This window comes from Triticum aestivum, chromosome 2B (genome assembly GCF_018294505.1).
Source record: "Triticum aestivum cultivar Chinese Spring chromosome 2B, IWGSC CS RefSeq v2.1, whole genome shotgun sequence".
Taxonomy (NCBI): Eukaryota; Viridiplantae; Streptophyta; class Magnoliopsida; order Poales; family Poaceae; genus Triticum; species Triticum aestivum.
This window is the reverse complement of record NC_057798.1, coordinates 672,918,107-672,927,895: the sequence shown is the minus strand read 5'-3', so window position 1 is coordinate 672,927,895 and position 9,789 is coordinate 672,918,107. Positions and strand designations below refer to the sequence as shown.

Here is a 9,789-nt window from a genome sequence, read left to right as displayed (position 1 = left end):
ATCTTGATGTACCGCGAGCTTTATTATTATTGTTGGATCTTATGATGTTTCTTGCCCTCTACTCTCTTGTAATGGATTGAGTTTTCCCTTTGAAATTATCTTATCGGATGGAGTCTTTAAGGATTTGAGAACACTTGATGTATGTCTTGCATGTGCTTATCTGTGGTGATAATAGGATATTCATGTGATCTACTTGATGAATGTTTTGGTGATCAACTTGCGGGTTCAGTGAACTTGTGAACTTATGCATAGGGGTTGGCACACGTTTTCATCTTGAATCTCCGGTAGAAACTTTGGGGCACTCTTTGAAGTTCTTTGTGTTGGTTGAATAGATGAATCTGAGATTGTGTGATGCATATTGTATAATCATACCCACGGATACTTGAGGTGACATTGGAGTATCTAGGTGACATTAGGGTCTTGGTTGATTTGTTTCTTAAGGTGTTATTCTAATACGAACTCTAGGATAGATCGAACAGAAGGAATAGCTTCGTGTTATTTTACTACGGACTCTTGAATAGATCGATCCGAAAGGATAACTTTGAGGTGGTTTCGTACCCTACAGTAATCTCTTCTTTTGTTCTCCGCTATTAGTGACTTTGTAGTGACTCTTTGCTGCATGTTGAGGGATAGTTATATGATCTAATTATGTTATTATTGTTGAGAGAACTTGCACTAGTGAAAGTATGAACCCTAGGCCTTGTTTCAACACATTGCAATACCGTTTGTGCTCACTTTTATCATTAGTTACCTTGCTGTTTTTATAATTTCAGATTACAAAAACCTATATCTACCATCCATATTGCACTTGTACCACCATCTCTTCGCCGAACTAGTGCACCTATCCAATTTACCATTGTATTGGGTGTGTTGGGGACACAAGAGACTCTTTGTTATTTGGTTGCAGGGTTGTTTGAGAGAGACCATCTTCATCCTACACCTCCTACGGATTGATAAACCTTAGGTCATCCACTTGAGGGAAATTTGCTACTGTCCTACAAACCTCTACACTTGGAGGCCCAACAACGTCTATAAAGAGAAGGTTGTGCAGTAGACATCAGGCTGCAAACACGACCGTGTCGTCCTCTGGAGCAAATTCCTCTACCAGGGCATCCACGTGGTTGTCCACCCACCCGGACAGGTTGTCCTGAACAACCAAAGGCACGGGGGCTAGCACAGTGTCGAAGTCGAAGTGAGGGTCACGGTTGAGGAGGTGGATGAAGACACGTGAGAATGCGCACACCAGAAGACCCCGTCTCCTCTTCACTACAAGCTCACCAGATCTTGCAGCCCGAGCCTCCAGGCGAGTCACGATGTCGGTGAAGAAGTTGAGGTAGCTGGCGTAGTCATTCTCGTGCGGATGAGGAGCGCTCTCATCGCAGATGGTGCCCAAGGCGGAATTAGCTCTGAGTCTGAGGCCCGGGAGCATCGAGGCGTGCTTGTGCTGCAGCGTTTTGCAGCGATTCGCTTTGCTCGCCATCCTCTCCGCTAGGGACGCGGAGTCCTTGATCTGCTGCTGAAGGGAAGACAGTTCGGCTCGGGCGAGGAAAAGGCAAATTCGGAAGAAATCAAGGCTTCTCGAGCAGCACCCTCACGCTGCTCCACAGACTGCAACTTAGCCTTCAGGGCAGAGGTCATACCTTCAAGCTCGGTCTTGAGCAGCTCCATATCCAGGCGGTGCCCCTCAGTCAAGTTAGCACGCGCCCTCGCCACCCTCTCCTCCACCTCCAGCTGAACCTGGGCATCCCAGGCGGTGACGGCGTCCTCAGCCGCGGTAGCCTAGCGCTCTCGCACCTCCAGCCTCTCCAACGCCATGCTGTGCTCCATGGTCTCCAACATTAAGTCTTCGTGGCGCCTCAGGAGCTCTGCCTCAGCAAAGGCGGCCTCACCTGGTGAGGAGGCCAGAAGGGCGCGGCACTCCTCGACTTCACGCTCAAGGGCCGCATTTGAAGACAGAAGCTCTCGTTCCCGCTCCTCGGCTGCCTCACGATGGCGGTTGGCGGCCTCGGCCTCTTCCATGGCGCGGGCGCAAGCCTCGCGAGAAGTCGCGAGCGAGGCCGCCGCACGCACATCGGCTTCGTGGCGCTGAAGTCTCCCGAGGTTAATGGCAACCTTCAGCTGCTGCCCATTCATCCGCCGGGCGGCGGTTTTCCGCCTCAAGCCTGGTGTTGACATTAGAGAGCTCCCCGCCAAGATGGATCATCGCACGCATTGCCTCACCGAAGAACTCGAAGCGCACGGCACTGCGCCCACGAGCAAGCGCGAGCGCGTCGCCAAGACCCTCGTCGGCCCCGGGGGCTGCCGGGGAGGCGCTGGGCGCCCCGCCAGCCGCCGGCCGGGGGGCTGGCCGGTGCAGCCCCACAACCTGAAGACGATGGCCGCCCAAGGGGCACCCCCCTGCCAGCAATGACAAGAGGAAGGATCACCGATGCATCCCCCATCTCATAGGCTGAGTCGCGGGGAGAGGGGGCAGGGAGCCCAGTTCCGGGGCACCCTCGCGGTGTCGCGACAGCTAGAGTGGCGTCAAGCTGGGATTCTTGGGGGCGCCCGCCTCCCAAGGTTTCGCCTTCGTGGGAGCCCTGCAAGGCCCTGGTTAGGAGAAAACGCAGCATGCAAGGAATCAAGAGCAAAGGTACTTACTCATCGGCGGCCAGATATCTCCTCGGCTTCAGCGGCCGACGGGTGCCACCCCTGCGGCATGGGGACCTCTTCCTCTTCAGGGGCGACTCAAGGCACAGGCGGGGCCGACCGGACCTCGACGGGCGATCCTCGGGAGGAGGAGCGTTCGGTGGGGCAGCCGGAGCAAGGGTCCCAGGGGCTGGGGTGCCTACCAGGATCTTCTGGTTTATGGCTCCGGAGCCATTAGTGGGCTCCTCGCCATCGGCAGCCACTTCAAAGCCATCACCCCGGACGTCGGGGGCCTCTGCCTCCAGAGCTTGGGGTCGCGCCAGCTCCATGGCGACCCCCTTCAAGGCCTCAGGAGCCCCGATCTCCTAGGCCCTTGTTGGCACCAAGCCTCCGGAGGAGCCCTCAAAGACCGCAGGCCGCGAACACTCCCCTGCATCTGCACTTGGGGCGCACGTGGCAGGATCGAGTTGAAGGGGAGCCACGTACACGGGGTTCTCGCGGGGCCCCTCGAGGCCCTTCGGAAGCAACCGCCACTCGTCAAACAGAGGCATCTGCCCAGCGAAGGCTGCCTTGTTCGAGCATTGATAGAGCAGGAAGCCACCCCACGGAAGGTCAGCAGGCTTGGGTTCGCCCGTCAAGAGTTTGAGCACCATACTCAAGGTCCCAGAAGCTAGTGATGTCCTCTGCAGCCTCATCGGATCCTCGACACCCGCCAGGTCCCACATTGGGCGAGAATGGCGCTGGAGGGGAGCGATTCGCTGGCTGACAAATTCCTTCACCACCATCGGCGCCGTCACTTCTAGTTCCTGTAGCCTCGCCAACCTCTTCTAGACAAAAGCAAGGCACCGGTCGGAGAGCTTCTCGTGGCACCAACCGGAGGTAGGCGAGGCCGGCGCCCCTGGAGTCAAGAGCAGGGGGCTGAATGCACCGGCATCCATGAGCAGCCACTACTTCTGGAATCCCTTCGCAGCAGGCGAGAGCTCGAAGTCGATTCCCGAACAAGCAGTTGCGGCCACAGCTTCGAAGGTCACGCGCCCAGAGCAGTGGCGGGCGTCGACCAACCGAAGCAAGAAGAAATGGCGAAATAGGGCCACGGAAGGAGTAATGTCGACCATGGCCTCACAGAGGAAGGCGAAGACGGCGAGAAGGATAACAGATCGGGGGTCCAGATGCAGCAAGTGTATCTGGTAATGCGATATCACAACAATGAAGAAGGGGGAGAAGGGAGGAATCAGCCCCGTGAGAAGAGCATGGAGATAGATGGGGATCTCGATGGCACTCATCTCATTCACTCGCCAAGATGCAGGGCGGACAGCAGTCGGCCTCCACTCATTGGAATCGGTGGCAAGTGCATGGCGTACCTTGTCCATCCCCTCCTGGTTGACCACAGTCGACTACTCGAGGGCTGGCTCCAAGGCCGACGGAGGACTGGCCGAGGCATCGGCTTCACCTTCTTCTTCCTCGGATGGGGGCCATGACGAGCGCCAAAAGAGGGTCGAGGCGTCGGTGCCGGATCTATGGACGAGGCAGCAAGACTGGAGAGGAAGAAACAAGGGCCGAGGTGACAATCTGCGAAGGGCGAGCAGCACTGACATCAGGCGAACACTAGGCCTGCCAGATATCAAGGTGGCGTGGGGAAGTGGAGACGCCCATGTCCCGTCAACCGCCTCGTGTTATCAAGGCCACAGGCGGGCAGGGCCCTCGGCGCTCCGCACTTGCCCTTTGGCTTCGCCTAGAAGCCAAGTCCGAGCACGCCTTGGGCCCGGGGGCTACTTTCGACGTCCTGGATATGGGGATTGAAAGAAATATGCCCTAGAGGCAATAATAAAGTTATTATTTATTTCCTTAATTCATGACAAATGTTTGTTATTCATGCTACAATTGTATTAACCGAAAACTTAGTACATGCGTGAATACATAGACAAAACATATAGTCCCTAGTATGCCTCTACTTGACTAGTTCGTTAATCAAAGATGGTTATGTTTCCTAACCATAGACATGTGTTGTCTTTTGATGAACGGGATCACATCATTAGGAGAATGTGTGATGGACATGACCCATCCGTTAGCTTAGCATTATGATCGTGTCAGTTTCATTGCTACTGCTTTCTTCATGACTTATACAAGTTCCTCAAACTATGAAATTATGCAACTCCCGAATACCGGAGGAACACTTTGTGTGCTACCAAACGTCACAACGTAAAAGGGTGATTATAAAGGTGCTCTACAGGTGTTTTCGAAGGTGTTTGTTGGGTTGGCCTAGATCGAGATTAGGATTTGTCACTCCGTGTTTCGGATAGGTATCTCTGGGACCTCTCGTTAATACTCATCACTATAAGCCTTGCAAGCATTGTGACTAATGAGTTAGTTGCAGGATGAAGTATTACAGAACGAGTAAAGAGACTTGCCGGTAACGATATTGAACTAGGTATGATGATACCGATGATCGAATCTCGGGCAAATAACATACCGATGACAAAGGGAACAACGTATGTTGTTATGCGGTTTGACCGATAAAGATCTTCGTAGAATATGTGGGAGCCAATATGGGCATCTAGGTTCCGTTATTGGTTATTGACCGGAGATAAGTCTCAGTCATGTCTACATAGTTCTCGAACCCGTAGGGTCCGCACGCTTAGCGCTCGATGACGATTTGTATTATGAGTTATGTGATTTGATGACCGAAGTTTGTCCGGAGTCCCGGATGAGATCACGGACATGACGAGGAGTCTCGAAATAGTCAAGATGTAAAGATCGATATATTGGAAGGCTATATTCGGACATCGAAAAGGTTCCGAGTGATTCGGGTATTTTTCGGAGTACTGGAGAGTTACGGGAATTCGCCGGGGGAAGTAGTGGGCCTTAATGGGCCATACAGGAAAGGAGAGAAGGGCCTCAAGGGGTGGCTGCGCCCGCCCCCCCATGGGCTGGTCCGAATTGGACTAGGAGGGGGTGGCGCCCCTTTCTTCTCCCCTCTTCCTCCTTCCCTTCCTTCTCCTAGTTGGAATAGGAAAGGGGGGCAAATCCTACTTGGACCGGGAGTCCAAGTAAGACTCCCCCCTTTGGCGCGCCCCCTTTAGGGCCGGCCTCCTCTTCCTCCCTCCTTTATAGACAGGGGCAGGGGCACCCCGAAGACACACAAGTTGATCAAGTTGATTTGTCTTAGCCGTGTGCGGTGCCTCCCTCCACAGTTACACACCTCGGTCATATCGTCGTAGTGCTTAGGCGCAGCCCTGCGCTGGTAACTTCATCATCACCGTCACCATGCCGTCGTGCTAACGGAACTCTCCCTTAGCCTCAACTAGATCAAGAGTTTGAGGGATGTCATCGAGCTAAACGTGTGCTGAACGCGGAGGTGTCGTACGTTCGGTACTTGGATCGGTTGGATCGCGAAGAAGTTCGACTACATCAACCGCGTTGTCATAACAGTTCAGCTTTTGGTCTACGAGGGTACGTGGACACACTCTCCCCTCTCGTTGTTATGCATCACATAGATAGATCTTACGTGACCGTAGTAATTTTTTTGAAATTACCGCGTTCCCCAATAGTGGCATCCGAGCCAGGTTTATGCGTAGATGTTATATGCATGAGTAGAACACAAAGAGTTGTGGGCGATAATAGTCATACTGCTTACCATCATGTCATACTTTGATTCGGCGGTATTGTTGGACGAAGCAACCCAGACTGACATTACACGTACGCTTACGCGAGACTAGTTCTACCGACGTGCTTCGCACACAGGTGGCTAGTGGGTGTCTGTTTCTCCAACTTTAGTCGAATCGAGTGTGGCTACGCCCAGTCCTTGTTGAAGTTTGAAACAACACATACTTGACAAAAAATCATTGTGGTTTTGATGCGTAGGTAAGAACGGTTCTTGCTAAGCCCGTAGCAGACACGTAAAATTTGCAACAACAAACAGAGGACGTCTAACTTGTTTTTGCAGGGCTTGTTGTGATGTGACATGGTCAAGACGTGATGTGATATAAATTGTTGTATGAGATGATCATGTTTTGTTGAAGTTATCGGCAACTGGCAGAAGCCTTATGGTTGTCTCATTATTTCATAAGATAAAAGCGCCAAATAATTGCTTTACTTTATCGCTATGTGATAGCAATAGTTGCAAGAGCAATAGTTGGCAAGACGACCATGTGATGACATGTTGATAAAGATCAAGATGATGGAGATCATGGTGTCATGCCGGCGATGATAGAGATCATGATGGTACTTTAGAGAGGGATATCAAAGGCGCAAGATGATCGTGCCATATCATGTCACATATTTTGATTGCATGTGATGTTTATCCTTTATGCATCTTATTTTGCTTAGTTCGGCGGTAGCATTATATGATGATCTCTCACTAAATATCAAGGTATAAGTGTTCTCCCTGAGTATGCATTGTTGCGACAGTTCTTCATGCTAAGACACCACGTGATGATCGGGTGTGATACGCTCTACGTTCACATACAACGGGTGCAAGCCAGTTTTGCACATGCAGAATACTCGGGTTAAACTTGACGAGCCTAGCATATGCAGATATGGCCTCGGAACACTGGAGACCGAAAGGTCGAGCGTGAATCATATAGTAGATATGATCAACATAGTGATGTTCACCATTGAAAACTACTCCATCTCACGTGATGATCAGACATGGTTTAGTTGATTTGGATCACGTGATCATTTAGATGACCAGAGGGATGTCTATCTAAGTGGGAGTTCTTAAGTAATATGATTAATTGAACTTTAATTTATCATGAACTTAGTCCTGATAGTATTTTGCAAATAATGTTGTAGATCAATAGCTCGTGTTGTTTCTTCCCTATGTTTTTATATGTGTTCCTAGAGAAAACTAAGTTGAAAGATGATAGTAGCAATGATACAGACTGGGTCCGTGATCTGAGGTTTATCCTCAGTGCTGCACAGAAGAATTATGTCCTTGATGCACTGCTAGGTGACAGACCTATTGCAGGAGCAGATGCAGACGTTATGAACGTTTGGCTAGCTCAATATGATGACTACTTGATAGTTTAGTGCACCATGCTTAACGGCTTAGAATCGGGACTTCAAAGACGTTTTGAACGTCATCAACCATATGAGATGTTCCAAGAGTTGAAGTTAATATTTCAAGCAAATACCCAAGTTGAGAGATATGAAGTCTCCAACAAGTTCTATAGCTAAAAGATGGAGGAGAATAGCTCAAGCAGTGAGCATGTGCTCTACAATCGCTTGAATCAAGTGGGAGTTAATCTTCCAGAAAAGATAGTCATTGACAGAGTTCTCTAGTCACCATCACCAAGTTACTGGAACTCCGTGATGAACTATAGTATGCAAGGGATGACGAAAATGATTCCCGAGCTCTTCGTGATGCTGAAATCAACGAAGGTAGAAATCAAGAAAGAGCATCAAGTGTTGATGATTGACAAGACCACTAGTTTCAAGAAAAGGGCAAAGGGAAATAAAGGTAACTTCAAGTAGAATGGAAAGCAAGTTGTCACTCCCATGAAGAATCCCAAAGCTAGACCAAAGCCTGAAACTGAGTGCTTCTACTGCAAAGGAAATAGTCACTAGAAGCGGAAATGCCCTGAATATTTGGTGGATAAGAAGTATGGCGAAGTGAACAAGGGTATATTTGATATACAAGTTATTGATGCGTACCTTACTAGTGTTTATAGTAGCCCCTGGGTATTTGATACTTGTTCGATTGCTAAGATTAGTAACTCGAAAAAGGAGTTACAGAATAAAAGGAGACTAGTTGAGGGTGAAGTGACGATGTGTGTTGGAAGTGGTTCCAAGATTGATATGATCATCATTGCACATTCCCTATACTTTCAAGATTAGTATTGAATCTAAATAACTGTTATTTGGTGTTTGCGTTGAGCATAAATATGATTAGATCATGTTTATTGCAACACGATTATTCATCTAAAACATAGAATAAGTTGTTATTCTATTAACATGAATAAAACCTTCTATGGTAATACACCCAATTTTGATGGTTTATTGAATCTTGATCATAGTGATACACATATTCATAATATTGATGCCAAAAGATGCAAAGTTGATAATGATAGTGCAACGTATTTGTGGCACTTCCGTTTGGGTCATATCGGTGTAAAGCGCATAAAGAAACTCCATAAAGATGGACTTTTGGAATCACTTGATTGTGAATCATTTGATGCTTGCGAACCATGCCTTATGGGCAAGATGACTAAAACTCCGTTCAACAGAAAAATGGAACGAGCTAGTGACTTATTGGAAATAGTACATACCGATGTATGTGATCCAATGAGTGTTGATGCTCGTGGCGAGTATCGTTATTTTCTGACCTCCACAGATGATTTGAGCAGATATGGGTATATCTACTTAATGAAACACAAGTCTGAAACATTTGAAAAGTTCAAAGAATTTCATAGTGAAGTGGAGAATCATCGTAACAAGAAAATAAAGTTTCTACGATCTGATCATGGAGGAGAATATTTGAGTTATGAGTTTGGCCTTCATTTAAAACAATGTGGAAATAGTTTCACAGCTCACGCCACATGGAACACCACAGCGTAATGGTGTACCCCACATATCAGATATTAAACTGATAAAAACAGATACTACACTTGATGTTAGCCAAAAGGCCGAGAAAGGTATGATGTGTAATGGTGTGTCCGAACATCGATATGGTGCAACCTATGATGTATCTTACCGGGTTACCACTATCATTTTTGGATTATGCATTAGAGACAGCTGCATTCACTTTAAATAGGCCACCATCAAAATCCGTTGAGACGATGCCTTATGAACCATGGTTTGGCAAGAAACCGAAGTTGTCGTTTCTTAAAATTTGGGGCTGAGATGCTTATGTGAAAAAGCTTCAACCTGATAAGCTCGAACCAAATCGGAGAAGTGCGTCTTCATAGAATACCCAAAGGAAATTGTTGGGTACACCTTCTATCACAAGATCCGAAGGCAAAATCTTTGTTGCTGAAAATGGAGCCTTTCTAGAGAAGGAGTTTCTCCCGAAAGAAGTGAGTGGGAGGAAAGTAGAACTTGATGAGGTAGTTGTACCTTCTCCCTTATTGGAAAATAGTTCATCACAGAAATTTGTTCCCGTGATTCCTACACCAATTAGTGAGGAAGCTAATGATGATGACCATGAAGCTTCAGATCAAGTTA

At 48.4% G+C, this 9,789-nt stretch overlaps 1 pseudogene; it reads right to left on the bottom strand.

The window, feature by feature from the left end:
* Nucleotides 1-9,109: 9,109 nt before the first annotated feature.
* On the bottom strand, nt 9,110-9,264 carry LOC123047691 (uncharacterized; annotated as a pseudogene).
* Between the last annotated feature and the right edge of the window lie 525 nt (nt 9,265-9,789).